Raw genomic sequence first — 12,641 nt, forward strand, 5'->3', positions numbered from 1 at the left:
GAAGGAAAAAGAATGAATGGTGTGAGTTTCATCAGGCCTTTGGACATACACTTCATTCCTGTTTGGCGCTGGGACACCAACTGGCAGAGTTGGTGAAGTCTGGCTTTCTAGCAGATTACCTGCGTGAGCCACAGGGTGATCGCGCGTCAGGATCCCAAACTGGAGAGCAACAGCATGAAGTCCCTGTGCATGGGGAAGTGCAGACGATCGCTGGAGGCTTCTCTGGTGGGGGATGCACAGCTTCATAAAGAAGGAGATACACTCGATCTGTGATGGCGGTAGATGCAGTGGATGAGAGTCATTACCCTGAGGTGGACATCGTCTTCAGGAAGGCTGACCTACGAGACGTTGTCCCACACGACAACGACCCTGTGGTCATTTCTCTCATCACAGCAGGAAGACGAGTGCATAGAGTACTCGTGGATCAAGGAAGCTCGGCGGATGTCATGTTCTGGCCAACGTTCAACAAGCTACAGTTGTCCCCTGATCAGTTGAGACCGTATACTGGTTGTCTCTACGGTTTCGCAGGGGACCAGGTAGAAGTGCGGGGATACATCGAGCTGAGGACAACGTTCACCGACGGAACGGCAGCCCGCACGGAAAGGATAAAGTACCTGGTGGTGAACGCCCCTTCCGCGTACAATGTCCTGTTGGGGAGGCCAACGCTCAATAGACTGGGCGCAATACCATCGACAAGGCATATGAAGTTGAAGCTGCCGTCGATGGAAGGGGCCGTGATAACCATCAAATCGGATCAGGCTGAGGCAAGACGCTGTTATGAGAACAGTTTGAGGCAAAAAAGAAGTGTGTGCCATGTCACCACAAAACCACCACCAGGCGTGCGCGGAGAGCGATTGGCGGTCAGGGAGACACAAGGCACGATCACTCCTCGCGAGTCAGGGATCGCGAGAGCGGTCATTGCCAGTGAGAGGAGGCCCCACCCAGCTGAAGGATGGGTCGAGGTGGACATCAGGGGAAGAAAATTCAAGCTGGGGGGATCCCTCGTTGAAGAAGAGCGAAGGCTGATCATGGGTGTGATCGAGGAGCACATGAATGCCTTTGCATGGTCATCATCCGACATGCCAGGAATCGACCCCGATTTCCTCTGCCATCGTCTATCAATGGACCCCATGGTTCGACCGGTACGGCAGAGAAGAAGGAAATTCAACGAGGAGAAGAGGAAGGTGATCCACGACGAAGCGCAGAAGCTCCTTGTCGCAGGGCATATCAGAGAAATCCAGTACCCCGAGTGGCTAGCGAATGTGGTACTGGTGCGGAAGGCAAGCGGCAAATGGAGAATGTGCGTGGACTTCACTGACCTCAATAAGGCCTGCCCCAAGGATTCTTACCCCTTACCCAGTATAGATGCTCTAGTCGATAGCGCCTCGGGGGGAAAGCTACTCAGCTTCTTGGACGCTTTCTCAGGGTATAATCAGATCAGGATGCACCCAATGGACGAATGCAAGACCGCGTTTATGACGGAACGGTCTTGCTACTGCTACAAGGTCATGCCATTTGGGTTGAAGAATGCGGGGGCTACCTACCAGCGGCTCATGGATAGGGTGCTCTCGCCCATGCTGGGAAGGAACGTGCACGCCTATGTAGATGACATGGTGGTTACGTCCCAAGAGAAGAAGCATCATGCAGCTGATCTGGAAGAGCTATTCACCACCATTGCCAAGTATGGGCTGAAGCTCAACCCTGAGAAATGCATATTCGGTGTAGAGGCTGGGAAGTTTTTGGGCACCCTCTTAACAGAGCGAGGAATCGAAGCTAACCCGGAGAAGTGTGCGGCGATCGTGGCGATGAGGAGCCCAACGACGGTGAAGGAGGTGCAGCAGCTCACCGGCCGCTTGGCAGCACTGTCCCGGTTTATGTCTGCTGGTGGGGAGAAAGGTAACCCATACTTCCAGTGTCTCAAGCGCAACAGCAGATTTCTCTGGACGCAGGAGTGCGAGGAGGCCTTCATTAAGTTGAAGGGATATCTGGCAAGCCCACCAGTCTTGCGAAAGCCCCAGGTAGGCATCCCTCTCCGTCTATACTTTGCTGTTACGGAGAGGGCAGTCAGTTCAGTCCTGGTGCAAGAGCTGGACCAGGCCCAGAGGCCTGTTTATTTCGTCAGCAAGGTGCTGCAAGGCCCTGAAACCAGGTACCAGGCCCTCGAGAAGGCTGCTCTAGCGGTGGTATTCTCAGCCAGAAGACTCAGGCATTATTTCCACAGCTTCACAGTGGTGGTTATGACTGATCTGCCTATCCAGAATGTATTGAAGAAACCTGATGTGGCAGGAAGGATGGTCAAGTGGGCAGTAGAATTGTCGGAGTTCGATATTCAGTACGAGCCCCGAGGACCGATCAAGGGGCAGGTGTTCGCGGACTTCGTAGTCGAGCTATCATCCATCGCGACACCTGCAGAAGGGCTAGATTTTCGATGGGTGTTATCGGTGGATGGCTCCTCTAATCAGCAAGGAAGCGGTGCTGGGGTCATCCTGGAAGGGCCAAACGGAGTACTGATTGAGCAGTCCCTCCGTTTCGCCTTCAAAGCTAGCAACAATCAGGCGGAGTACGAGGCCCTGATCGCGGGAATGTTGCTAGCAAGGGAAATGGGAGCAAGAAATCTGCTGGCCAAGAGCGATTCGTTACTGGTCACCGGGCAGGTTACCGGGGAGTTCCAAGCAAAGGACCCCCAGATGGCAGCCTACCTGGAGTATGTGCAGCTCCTGAAGACGTCTTTCGCCGAGTTTGAGTTAGTGCATGTACCAAGAGAGCAGAACGCCCGAGCAGACCTGCTTGCCAAGCTGGCCAGCTCAGGCAAAGGGGGGAAGCAGAGGACTGTCATTCAGGAGACCCTGAAGGTGCCGCGCGCGTTCGTATCAGACAACCAGGTGCTTCATGTATACAAGTCAATGGAGCGTCTAACGATCGGTCATCGGTCGTTGACTCAAGAGACGCTGAGAGCGCCGAGGGTGAGATCGCGACCCTCAAAGATCGGTGAGTCGATGGAGGTCCACGCGGAGAAGGAACCCCATACCTGGATGACGCCATACCGGCTATACTTAGAAGATGGTGTGCTCCCGCTCGATCTGGCAGAGGCCAAAAGAATAAAGAGGGGTTCAAGTAAGTTTACTCTCATAGATGGAAGCCTATTTAGATTTGGATTTTCTCACCCTGTGCAGATCTGTGTACACGGCGAGCAGTGCACCAGACTCATGTCTGAGCTGCACGAGGGGGTGTGCGGAAGCCATGTAGGTGGTCGCGCTTTGGCAAGTAGAATACTCCGCGCGGGGTACTACTGGCAGAAGCTGAAGAAGGATTGCATAAGGTTTGCTCAGCGATGCAAACAATGTCAGCTGCATGCAGATTGGCACAAGGCACCCCTGAGGAGTTGAGGTCCATCCATAGCCCGTGGCCATTCCATACATGGGGGATTGACATCCTAGGACCTTTTCCCCTGGCGACAAGGCAGATGAAGTTCCTCATTGTGGCCATCGAATATTTCACTAAGTGGGTGGAGGCAGAGCCAGTTGCACACATCACTGCACAGAAAGTCGAACACTTCGTCTGGAAGAACATTGTCTGCCGCTTCGGAATACCCAAGAGGCTGGTTTCTGACAATGGCACCCAGTTCACCAGTCATCAGTTGAGAAAGATGTGTGAAGAGCTAAAGATACAACAGGTTTTCGCATCAGTGGAGCACCCACAAACAAATGGGCAGGTGGAGTCAGCAAATCGAGTGCTGCTCAGGGGGCTGAAGCGGAGGCTAGACAAGGCCAAAGGAGGCTGGGCAGAGGAGGTCCCCAGAATTGTGTGGTCTTACCACACCACCCCACAGTCCAGCACCCATGAGACACCCTTCAGCCTTGTCTATGGGACAGACGCCATGATTCCTATAGAGATACAGGAGAGCTCCCCCAGATTTTTGAGCTTCATTGCTGAAAAGTCCAATGAAGAGCGTAAGGTGAATCTAGATTTGCTAGACGAAGTGCGAGAGGAGGCCAGAGTCAGTGCTGAAGCCGTGAAGAGAAGAGTAGAGCGGAGGCACAACTCTAAAGTGAGGCCCAGGCGCTTCCGGGAAGGTGATCTGGTGATGAGAAAGGCGCATCAGAATGACATGCAGAATAAGTTATCCCCGAAGTGGACAGGCCCGTACAGAGTGGTGGAGACATTAGAGAACGGAGCCTATCGCCTAGAGACTTTGGAGGGAGGAGCAATCCCCAGAACGTGGAACGCCACCCATTTAAAATTTTATTTCAGTTAAAATTGTACGGTAATGGCGTTCTCACGCTAAAAGGCACATGCTTTGTTTGTGGTGGAAACAGTTGAACAGACAAGGGGGGCACTCTTTTCCCTAAAGAGGGTTTTTAACGAGGCCACCCAATTAGAGAAAAATTTCCAGCATATAAAGTGTTCTCAAGTATTAAAGTTAAAATCCTCCTTGCCCCAGGTGCAAGTGCAGGTGATTGGTTAGGCCCTACTTGCCCTAGGCGCAAGTGCTGGCACCGATCTGAGTCTTCCTCACCCCAGGTGTGAGCGCAAGCAGAAAGGTTTGAAAGGCCAGGGATGCTAGTAAGACCAAGAGAAGGAAAGGAAAGGTTTTGACAAAACGTCCTTACCCACTTGGCATGCACCAATATTGGCCCAGTAAAACTCTCAGTCAGAAAACCTTTCTCACCCCAGGAGTGAGACAGGGAGTGAGCGACTCAACCCGCCAAAGGGTGATGACCTCGGGGAAAGGGAAAGGGGTTAGCGAGAAACACTTCCTCTTCCCCAAGATGAGGCCTCACTTTGAGCAATCGATGTCAAGGTCCTTTATGCACTTAGCGCTAGAGCGACAGAGAAAGCTAAGTAAGGACTAAAGAGCGATCACCGATGAGTCGTCAGTAATTGGCTAGTAGTACAAAGCAGCGCACGAGAACTGTCAAACACCAAGCTGAGGGAACAGCCATTCGAGATCAAGCAGATCGCGCTAAGCCTGAGTTGGTTAACACTTAGTCGCGCGCAAAGAGTAAGAGAAGCAGATCGCGCTAAGCCTGAGTTGGTTAACACTTAGTCGCGCGCAAAGAGTAAGAGAAGCAGATCGCGCTAAGCCTGAGTTGGTTAACACTTAGTCGCGCGCAAAGAGTAAGAGAAGCAGATCGCGCTAAGCCTAAGCTGTTGACACTTAGTCGTGTGCGAAAGGAAAGGTAAAGCCCAAGATCGCGCTGAACCTAAACTAGCTAACAGTTAGTCGCGCACATAAAGGTAAGTGGAGTCCAAAGAAAGTACAAAGGAAAATCGAGCAATTGAAACCAAGGTATATCACCAGAGATGTTCATACAATTGTCAGTTACAAAGAGTTGAATGGTGCAGAAACATAAGGTTACAGAATGAAACTTTGTACAGAAGAAGTCAAAATTACAAAAGGAAGAGATTCAGGGAGTAGGAGGCCTAAGTTTCCCATCTACTACCGAGTGATGAATGCTGAATTGCGCAAGGTCCAGTTCTGGAAGGACGCAGCGGACTTGCTCGAGCGCCAGCTCGAATCCATCAATGAGGGAATCGACGCCCACGTTCATCAAGTCCTCTTTCTCCGCCTCCAGACTTCGCCTCGAAGCCTCTGCAGCATCCCTCTGCGTGGTAAGGGTAGCAAGGGAGGAGGCAGCTTCAGACAGCTTGCCCACTGCCTCCTCAAGCTTCTTTTCGGCGGCAGCAGTTGCCTCCTTGGCGGCCTTGAGCATCTCCACCCGCTGAGAATCCTGTTGGCGTAGGGAGGAGTTCTCAGCCTGTAACTCCTCCACCATCTGACTCCGTTCGAGCAAAGAGGAATTCTCAGCCTGTAACTCTGCCACCTTCCAGTCCAGAGGACCAACAGTCTGCCCCATCAAGATCTCCATCTTGATGGTCTCCTGGACCTGCAGCAAGTACTCCCTCCTGGCCTTCTCCACCATGCCTCGCATCAGCTCGACAGACCCCTGAGCGGCTTCAAGGTCACTGTGCAGCGACTCGTTGTCGTGCTCAAGTTCCTTCACCCTTTTCTCCAGGGCTTTCTGCTTGCGATGCTGGGTGGAGAACTCCAGCGAGAGCACCACCTGCTTGGCAAGGTGTGCGTCTATCTCCTCCCCGCTCCAGTCGACGAGCTCCCCATTGCTGATGTGCTGTCGCACCATGGAGATAACTCTACTGAAGTTCTCATGGTTGGCTCCAGTGTTGCTTGGGCGCGAGCCAGACCCACCATGTTCAGCATGGGCGGTGGAGATTGTCGTTGGAGGCGGGGCACACTCTTTTTGAGCAGAAACACCCCCAGCAGGGTGAGCGGATGGACCAGGTGATTGGCCTGCTGGGGAGGAAGTTGGCGGTTGAGAGGTTGGGGGCGATTTTTGGCCAGGAGAAGGTGGGCATGCGGGCTCTGGGGCCGGTCGGGTAGAGGGAGAGGGAGGTGGTGAACCTTCCTCTACCTCCACCACCTCTATCCCTCCAGGCTGGAGAGACGAGACCCCCTCAGCCACTGCTTTCTTCCTCTGGCGGTGAATGAGGGGGGAGCCTGAGCTTTCCTCTTCCACTGAGGCAGCGGCAGCAGCAGGTACCAGCGAAGAAGCCTTCACCAGCCTTTTCCTTTTCTTCCCTTGCTCGGGGCCTTCCGCTGGCGCGACCGAGAGCGGAGGGGCTTCGATTGGCTCGGTGGTGGAAGAGGAAGAGCCAGTCCCTTTGGCCACTCGGCGTTTAGCGAGCTCCAACACCGCCAACCTCCTATCTTTCCCTGACATTGAATCTGCATAGGCAAGAAAGAGGAAATTTAGACAGCTAAGAGACGCAAGCAAGGTGAAAAGTATGAGAGCATGCATGAGGAGGTATAAATGTCCTAAGGGGCGGCAGAGAAGGAACTACCTATATATTTCTTCAGGGAAACCACATCAAACTCATCCTTGATGAGGCGAGCGGAGTCATACTTAGCCCCCAGGAGCAGCCCACACAGCTCGCGCTCGTAAGGGGCCATGGTCTCGAGGTCCTTGGGTTTTTTAAATTGAACCTGGGGAACCCAGTAGAGGGGGTACCCCTCGAGCAGATGAGGGCTTTGTGGGGTGGCGGATATCATATAAAATCTGCCCTTCCAGTCTTTGAAGGACTGTTGGTACAGGCCCAGAAGCACCCATCCAGCAACCCCGTTCAGGCTGACCCAGAACCTATCCCCTGGTTTCTTCGCCTCAAAGAAGTAGAGGAACACCTCCACCGAGGCGTTGTGCCCAAAGTGGTTGCACAGAATCTGAAACGCCCGGATGAAGGCCCAGGCATTGGGGTGGAGTTGGCAGGGCGCGACGTTCAACTCCATCATCAGCTCTTTCTCGAAGAAGGTGAAGGGGAGTCGCAGCCTCAACCTTTTGAAGATCGCGGAGTAAACAAAAACGAAGGGCACCCCATTGGTGGCCCTGTCGTCAGCGCAAATGGGCATCCCTCGGGGAGGGATGCGGACTCGGATGTGGAAGTCGTTTTCCCTGTCTATGGAACACGAGGGTTCATCCGGGTCGTGGCTCAGAAGCGAGTTAAGATGGTCCTCAGGTAGCAAGATGGACGTTTCAGATAGCAACGCCAGAGGGGCCCAGTCATAGACTTTGGCGTTGTCATGGAATGAGGTGACAACAGGCGGTGGCGAAGCTGGTGCACTCGCGGAGGGCTGTGCACCAGAAGAAGAGGCAAGGACGCGAGCGGTCTGCTTCAAGCGAGCCATCGAGAGATAGCTGCAATGGAGGAAAACGAAGGGTCAGAAATAGAAAGGGAGAGAGTGATGGATGGTTCGGTGAAAAACATAGAGGGGGAATGAGGAAGAAATGCCCAGGTAAAGGAGAAAGAAGGGGAGGCAGAAGTCAAAGCGGAAACATGAGAAAAACCCTAGCGCGGGTTGAGAAGAAGAAAAACAGGGACGGTGAATGCATGATAACTAGAATGGTAAATGCAATCAGTAAAGATGACCAAAAGGGGGCCAGGGAAAAGAAAAACCATACCTTTGAATGATCGTAGGAGTATAGGATCACAGAGAATTCGAAGAAAGATGGGTGCGCAGAAGAAAAGTTCGCGGAGAGTTTGGGAGTCAAATGAAGAAGATGGAGGAACAGTGGGAGGGCGCGCCATTTTGAATAAGAGAAGCGCTAGCGACGCACAACGCTGGCCGTTGATGGTGCCACGTGTCGCGAGATTAAGGAAGGAAGCCCAAACGTTAAAGAAGCAGCACGTGAGGTGGCACGTGAGGCGGCCCCACTTGCCACGTGGACTGAGGGCACGACCACTTAGTCTCTTCGCTGAGAACGAGTTCTCGACTCGAGACTGGGGGGCTTGTGATCCGATCGGTCATCGGTAGTCGATGACATCAGCATCAGAGAACCACGTGGACCACTCGCAGGGTGACACGTGGACCAGGTGGCAGAGAGGTAGGGGGACGATCGCCAAGAGAGGTGATCGGTGGTCAGTAGCTAAGTTACCACCGACAGATCAGGCGGCAGAGAGGTCGGGGGATAGATCACCCAGAATGGTGATCGGTGGTCAGTAGCCAAGTGACCACCAGCAGACCAGTTCCCAGACTCGCGCCTGAGGGCAGAGCGCGAGTAGCGAATAAACACTGATCAGCCATCGGGTGTATTGTCATCGGGGTCTCGTGTTACACGCAGTTAAACTGGGACTAAGGTTCCCAGCGAGAGCGTTACGCATGGACCTCGCATGAGCACACCTCAAGGAATCATGCACGAGAGTGGCCTGAGGGAACTAGTAAGCCAGTCGGTGATTGGTGATTCCCTCAACCCATTACGTGCGTGTCATCCTGAAGGGTAAGTCGCCTACGCAGAGAGTGACGTTTGGTGAGTGCGCCTAGACCAGCCACACCCGACGCTCTGCTAAGAGTATGCAATTTACCCAGATAAGAGAAGCATCCTAAGTTACTCCGCAAGGGCGTAACTTAGGCAGACAAAGAGAGGCGCTAGAGCCCTTCCAGTAAGTGACACGTGTGTGGTTAGATGTGAGTTGCAGGCCTCCACATGTCACCATCTGAGAGGGTCGCGGTCCAGACAAAAGAGCACTCCGTACCGCTAAAGGTACAGACAGGCGCAGCCAAGCACAGGCATGCGCAGACTCTCACGCTCCCCATTGCTGATTCTGAAGGTACGCTGTCTCTGAAAAGCACGACAGGGTTCTGACACATGCCAGAAAAGCATAACAGAATTCTGTTATGCCCAGAAGCAGGGAAAGAGAGATAAAAGGAGGAATCAGAGGGAGAGTGAGAGAGAGGGGAGGAGAAGAAAAACAGAGTGCAAGTTTTTCTCCGATACACATTTTTTACTAAGTTTCCAGTTTCTGGTGGTTCTGTTGAACTAACTTGATCGTCGGAGTGCAAACGGCCGCTAGAGGCGCCGTCTGTGTATTTTGCAGGCCACATTTTGAAGACATCTGAGAGGGAGTTCAGAAGGTGGTACTTCAGGAGACGCAGTCGCGAAGACAGGGCAGAAAGTGTTACGAAGCGATCCACCCGCGTTCAAGTTGCCGGCAGGATCATCAGGGTTGAGCTTCAGCCTGTACTTGGCAATGGTGGTGAATAGCTCTTCCAGATCAGCTGCATGATGCTTCTTCTCTTGGGACGTAACCACCATGTCATCTACATAGGCGTGTACGTTCCTTCCCAGCATGGGCGAGAGCACCCTATCCATTAGCCGCTAGTAGGTAGCCCCCGCATTCTTTAACCCAAATGGCATGACCTTGTAGCAATAGCAAGACCGTTCGGTCATAAACGAAGTCTTGCATTCATCCATTGGGTGCATCCTGATCTGGTTATACCCTGAGAAAGCGTCCAAGAAGCTGAGTAACTTTCCCCCCGAGGCGCTATCAACTAGAGCATCTATGCTGGGTGATCCTGCCTGTTGACCGGAACGCTGGAAACTGCCTCGTCAAAGGATCGACGTGCGCACCACTTCTCACCTCCGTTCCTCTTCGGGATCTATCTCAAGAACCTGCAAAGAAACAGTACGGCGCCGCTGCGGCCGATCGCACTCCAACGCTCAAGTCAGTGACGGTATCACCAAAAACTAAGAGAACTGGAACCGTGCAAATCCTCTCTCACAGTCAGCTCTAACTCGCAAGCGTAAAGTGTATGAACTGAACGTGCGTACCTCAGAAAGTTTGTTAAGAACTCTTATATACCTGGTGGCTTTCTCTCTCCTGGCAGTTACAGACTCGGACACGTGGCTCGCATCCAACTGTACACGTGCCATCATCTGGAGGCTCCCTGACTTGGCGCTGCTTCTACTCTCATTTTGGCTAAGTTACTTATGCATGGTACTGCCCAGTGCATAGCTAACTTAGGAGTGCGATCTCTGCTGGAACTGGCGAGTTAGGGGCCTTCATACACCTTCCCTGTGGTCTCGCCGGCCGCCTTCATAATCTGCTTCTCCTTCATCTTCGGCGATGCGCTTGCCCTGGCGATCTCCAATGACTAGGTCACCTGAATCTACATCGGGCGACTTCATCTTCAACCTGGCGATTGCCTATTCTGGTAAACTGGAAATCGGAACACGCCAACTTAACAACTGGCGACCACACGTGCCCCCCGACTTCCTTCCCCTATGCCAACCTGGCGCCTTGTCGCCACGCCTACACTGTAGCAGGATGCCACGTCATCACACCCGACCACCAGGGCGGTACACAAGCCCCCTAGTCTTAAGCGAAGACCTGTCTAGCGAAAAGACTGAAAGAGCCTTCGTTAACACCGATCTACGTGGCCTTGACGCGGAATTCCAAGTGGTTGTACCTTCTGCTGCTCTGACACCCCACCAAACCCCTCACTCATCGCTCGACACGTGGCTTCATCAACAACTCTCTTCATTTGCCGTTTGTGCTTCTTAAACCCATTTCGAAAAACCCTTAAACCCATTTCGCTTCACTGTTCCATCACTTTCTTCGTGCTTGCAAACGCTCTAACTTCCTTCTGCGAAAACTCTCAACGCTCTTCAACGCTCGAGATCACCATCTTCCTCCATCGTCTTCCTGATCATCGAAAGGTAACTACTTTCCTTCATCTGCTGGCTTTCCTTGCAGTTTCACCGATTTGCATCATCCTGTAACTGCTTGGTGCATACGCTGTGGGTTGTTTTTCCATTTCTCCTTCTGCGTAACTTAGGGCTTTGTCGATCGTCGCAACGAACTTACATTCGTTCGTTTTTTCACCTTCCTTCTATGATCGAGTCAGCCTCTGTAACCCCCTGAGCATTTTTCCTTTCTTCTTCCTTTGCAGTTGCTATCATGACTCGCACAAAGATTACCCCGAACCCCCCTCCATCAGCACGAAACCTTCCTTCACAAGCACACGACTCAACACAAGTTCGTGGCGCTCCCTCTTCGCAGGCTGAGAGGCCTGCGTCTTCCCAATCTGCCCTGGCCCAGGCGACTCCATCTAACGCTGGAGGAGTTCCCGTTCCTCCGCCAGACTTCCAAACTTTATACCCCTGGGCTAACTCAACCCTTCTGAAAGAAAAATCCTCTGTGAACACTGCGGGGGCAGTCTTGCGGCTGACCAAGGGGGACGAGATCTACCAGTCGTTTCACAAGGAGCACGACGAAAGGATGATGGTGCTGCCTTGCCCCGCCGACCTGCCCGTGTGTGCTGATGACAAAGTAAGCGCCGACGGGCCCTTCTGCTTTGTCTACACGACTCTGTTCAAGAAGGTTAGGCTCAGGTTCCCTCTCACCCGATTCGAGAGGGAACTTCTTACCGAGCTCAACATTGCTGCCGCCCAGCTCCACCCCAACAGCTGGGCGTTTGTTCGAGCCTTCCAAGTAACGTGCGCCCACCTGGGGTTGCCCGCGTCGGTGGACGTGTTTTTGTTCCTTTTCGAAGCCAAGCACCCAGGAGATCGCCTGTGGGTCAGCTTGAATGCGATTGCTGGGAGATCCATTTTTACCATCTTCCAGCAATCGTACAAAGACTGGAAGGGGAAATTCGTCCAAGTACGTGCAAACGACAAGGACACCTCCCTTCTTGATGGCTTCCCCTTGTACTGGGTGGACAAGGGAAAAAAGGAGTCCAAGAGCTGCTTCAGGAGGCCCAGAAGTCCTGATAGCATGGGAGCATTGGACAGAGACCTTTGTCTCTTCTGGAAGAAGGTGGCGGATGCCAATATAACTTTCCTCACCACCTCCCTGATCAGCTTTGAATTCTACGAAGATCAACTAGAATTTCAAATAGGTTAGGTCATTTGAACTATTGCTTTAATACTGCACCTGTTTAACTGTTTCTGGGCGTCTTGTGCGTTATGCGCAAGACTTTGGCTTTACTTTTTCTGCACATATCATCTGCTTTGCTATTTATTACATTATGCACTTATCTGTTTTCCCTGAGTTAACCCATGCATCTCCGTCCCCTGCAGACAACATGTTGCCCAGGAACATGCTCACCGAACTAAAGTCACTCGCCCGAAACCACGGGTTGGCAACCGGTTCCCAAACGGTGCCCAACTCGGTGGTGGAGGCCGCCATTGTCCAAGGGCGATCACCACCCAAGGAACCCGCTCCACGCAAAAAATTGGTCCTTAAGAGACCCAAAAGGAAAGCCCCTCAAGTCGTTCATGAGGAGGAAGAAGAGGACGACGAGGTCACCGAGGATGGCCTCGTTACGAAAAGGAAAAGGGTGGCAC

Source organism: Phaseolus vulgaris, chromosome 11, assembly GCF_051622355.1.
Source record: "Phaseolus vulgaris cultivar YP4 chromosome 11, ASM5162235v1, whole genome shotgun sequence".
NCBI lineage: Eukaryota > Viridiplantae > Streptophyta > Magnoliopsida > Fabales > Fabaceae > Phaseolus > Phaseolus vulgaris.